Genomic DNA, 3,986 nt, shown 5'->3' on the forward strand with positions numbered 1-3,986 from the left:
TTCAGACTGCACACAGATTGGCAATATAAAATAACGCCAAATATATCAACTACGCGCAGATAAGCAAATTATATCAGTGATAATTTTGGAGATGAAGCACCTGACTTTCTATGAAAAATTGAAGGGTTGATGGGTAATTAGCTTTGGTTTGGATGATTAGAAGAAATGCCATTATCTTTAATATATCAACTACGCGCAGATAAGCAAATTATATCAGTGATAATTTTGGAGATGAAGCACCTGACTTTCTATGAAAAATTGAAGGGTTGATGGGTAATTAGCTTTGGTTTGGATGATTAGAAGAAATGCCATTATCTTTTCCGTCCAAAACAGTTCTGACATACTACTACAATTCTAGCATTTGACATACTGAATTCATACATACTACTACAATTCTAGCATTTGACATACTGAATTCATATTGATTGTTTTTTATGATGACTTCAAATCTTATTATCTACCCTGACTTCAAATCTTATTATATATTGAAATCCAAAAACATCCTTAATCTTTTTATAAAATATAAAAACATTTTCCAGAGAAAAACGTAAATGGTTGATAGTTGTTTTCCCCTCCAAAATAAGCAGAAACAAATGCCCAATTCATCAGAACTATATCTTGATGGCATTGTTCAAATCCTACAATTCTGCAAAACCAATCCATGTGTGCTATTTGAGACCTACTAAATATCATGAAATAAGCTTCTTTCAAATATATAGAGAGTCGATCTGGAAAGTACATGAATGATTCACTATCCTATTGGCCATGCATCTACTTCAAATATAAAACATATTGAAAGAAGTCCCTGCATTACAGGGTCTGCCCTTGTCCATCCTTCCACTGTATTTAAGCCCCCAAAGATTCCCAGGAGTTTGGAGGATTTTATCTTGACAAAAAATTCCATATGTTCTTGGGCTAAAATCAAGGGCTAAAATCAAACTCCTCAAATGAGATATATCTATATACCAATTCTTTGCCCTCTCTGCAATGAGCAAGAATGTACAAAATCAAGGACTTTATCAGAAAAGTTGTGTATTTTCAGTTGACAGCAATCCAACTCCCGCATCAGACACTAATATATCATGAAGATCACCTGAAAGCTCTGAACCTGTCACAAAGTTCAGCCATTTCTTCCTCTTCACAAATTCAAGACAAGGCCACAGTACAAACCCAATTAAAACTGCACTGATACTGGCAGCCATCACTTTAAAAGAAGCGACTGCTACCACCAGAACCAGTAACAACGAAGGTATTAGACAGAGGAGAATAACTCCAACAGTCCCAAGAGGAACTTTATAGGGGCGAGCAAGTCCTGGCTTCTTGATTCTTAACCATATAAAGGCAGCAAACTCTGCAAACATACCAAAGCAATAGAGATAATTCTCAGCTGCTACAATTTCTTGAAAACTCAATGATGATAGTACAAGTACCCCTGAAGCAGAAAACATAATGGCCAGAAGAGGAGTTCCATATCTTGATCTGGCAGCAAATACAGCAGGAAGCATTCCTGATTGTCCCATGCCAAGAAGCTGAAAAGAATCACTGCTCATTTCTGCTTCAAACATACCCATGTTTGACAGAGCAGCTGCTGCTGCTATCCACAATTGCAACACTACCCCACCTAAAATGTAGGCAGCATCTGCAAAGTAGCCATCATTCCAGTTCTCTCTGACAACTTCTATTGCACCAATGGCTGACAAAAGGGGGATGATGTAGCTACCTACAACAAGCATCACAGCAAAAAATAAGGCTTTTGGAATGGTACGCTTTGGATTTTCCACTTCCCCTGCAAGTGTGCTAACAGAGTCCCAATAATTGAGATTCCAAAACAGAACATTGAGATACAAATTCCAGTCAACCTCTTTCATATTAATCTCAAACCATCTGGAAGGCTTGAGCCTTGGTATTGCAAGTATGAACATGACACAAAAGGGAAGAAGAGAAAAAACTCCAAGGCAAACTGCAGCCCAACCAACAATGGTTAGACCCCTGTAATTCAGATAAGTCAGGGAAATGGTGATTGCCAGAATGGCTATGATTCTCGGAAGCCCATTACCCACCATTGGAACTGCTGATTTGAGATAGTCCAAGAATAGTACAGGATACAGTGCATTGTCAATAACTCCACTAAGCCATTTCCACCACCCCTGTTGAAATCCCCAGAAAGGACCAAATGCTGCAGAAATCCACCCAACATAACCACTATTCTCAGGAAACATAGTTGCCATTTCGGCGGTCACGAGGGCCTCCGGAACACTCCATATCAATGGAAAAATTAGAAACCCCAAAAGAGTTAGAAGAGGACCTCCAGCCCTCACAGAATCTTCCACACCAAAAGGTCCACCTGAAACTTCATAGAATATCAGAAACACAAGAGGTACAACAGGCAGCTTCCGATTAAGACTCTCAATCTGTGGAACCTTGGGTGCAACCCCACATGAGCCAGTATCTTTTGAACCTAAAACCTCACCCATTTTAAGCCTTGACAGAGAAACCTTAACCCCCTTTTTTCTGCTTCCTTCAATTCCCTGGTTATCTGATTTGCAGCCTCCAATATTGCAACCATAAATGACTCTCAACTATTCCTCCTCTGGTAAACCCATCTAAAAAAATTGAATATTTCCTGCTTCCAAAGAAGTCATGCAAAACCCTCTCCCAGTTCAGCAAAATCGACTCTGTGAAATAATACATCCACAATGCTAGTAACGCTAGGAGGTCTCCATGATCAAGGCTTTACAGTAACCAGAGTCCCAATATCAACCAGAAAATCCTGTATAAGTTATGAAACCTGAAAGAAGTCCAACTGCTCGACATACATATCAGTCCAATGTTTAACATATTAAACCCCTGACCATTCTTTCATTTCACTGAAAGTATAGGCCCTAGGGGCAATCTGTGATGCCCAAACACCAAACCCTGTACGAAATTCAGACGCCATAAACACAAATTCTGTCCGGAAACATACATATAATAAACACGTTGATCTAAATTCAACCCATTTTTTAAAAAAAAGACTCCCCAAAAAAATATGTGAACATAGCAAAAATGCAGGGGAATCGTCCTACTTGTTACTGTAATGTATCAGAGTTTCTTTATGAAAATATGCCTTCATGGATGCCTTCGCCTGAATCTATTCACATGCGATCGCAGCGTGAGAAGATCATATTGAATATATCGAGTCTCAAACAGGCCTAAGTTGCATCGAATAGAACAGTCACTTGTGTCCTTTGCATATCGAAGGAATCAGGATGCGCTGGAACTTGGCACTAGAATCCATTTGCCATTATCGTGTTTCAGCTGGGAATCACGCGCACTCTAGAATTATTGCTCGACTCTTCATTTTGGGCGCGCGACTCTTTAGTTGCTTCATGGTTTCATTTTCGGCTTACGACCCAAGTGATTTCAGATTTGTCTTTGTTAACCTACTTAATGCGGTTGATATAGGTAGATTATTTTCCTTAAAAGATAGGAAAATATTATTTGTGGGTTTATATCAATTACATTTATTAATGTGTTTGTGTTAGTTGATGATTTAGTAAGTGGGGTAGATTTATTGACTATGGTTTAGGTTGGCAAATTATGATTAAAAATGGTTGATTAGTTTGTTGATGATTGACCATGGTTGAAGAGAGTTGATGAGGTTGACCATGGTGAAACATTAATGTGACAATGTATTTATGTTACATTAATATAATAGTGTTGCATTAATATTGACTATTGTTACATTAACCTTCCATTAACCTTCCATTAATGTTCATCATGGTTGACCTGGTTGATGTTACATTAAAGATACAAACATGGTTACATTAATGGTTGAAGAGGGTTGAACATTGTTGGTTAAGGAAAACCATGGTTGACCTTGGTTAAATATGATTGACTGAGGTGAAAGAGAATTGATCGTGGGTGACCACGGTCAACCATTATTGTAACAGTGTATTTATGTTACTTTAATCTAATAATGATACGTTAATGTTAACAATTGTTAG

General features: G+C 38.1%; 1 pseudogene across 1 annotated transcript; it reads right to left on the minus strand.

Annotated features, from left to right (window-relative positions):
• Positions 1–926: 926 nt before the first annotated feature.
• On the minus strand, positions 927–3,378 carry LOC149173089 (putative polyamine transporter At1g31830 pseudogene; annotated as a pseudogene). The gene is made up of 2 exons (XR_016259100.1): positions 3,066–3,378; positions 927–2,916 (listed from the first exon to the last, which is right to left on the minus strand). The product of XR_016259100.1 is annotated as a putative polyamine transporter At1g31830 pseudogene (transcript).
• Positions 3,379–3,986: the final 608 nt, after the last annotated feature.

Source organism: Pinus tabuliformis, chromosome 4_2 (genome assembly GCF_031772625.1).
Source record: "Pinus tabuliformis cultivar Carrire ecotype Pingquan chromosome 4_2, CPIR1, whole genome shotgun sequence".
NCBI lineage: Eukaryota > Viridiplantae > Streptophyta > Pinopsida > Pinales > Pinaceae > Pinus > Pinus tabuliformis.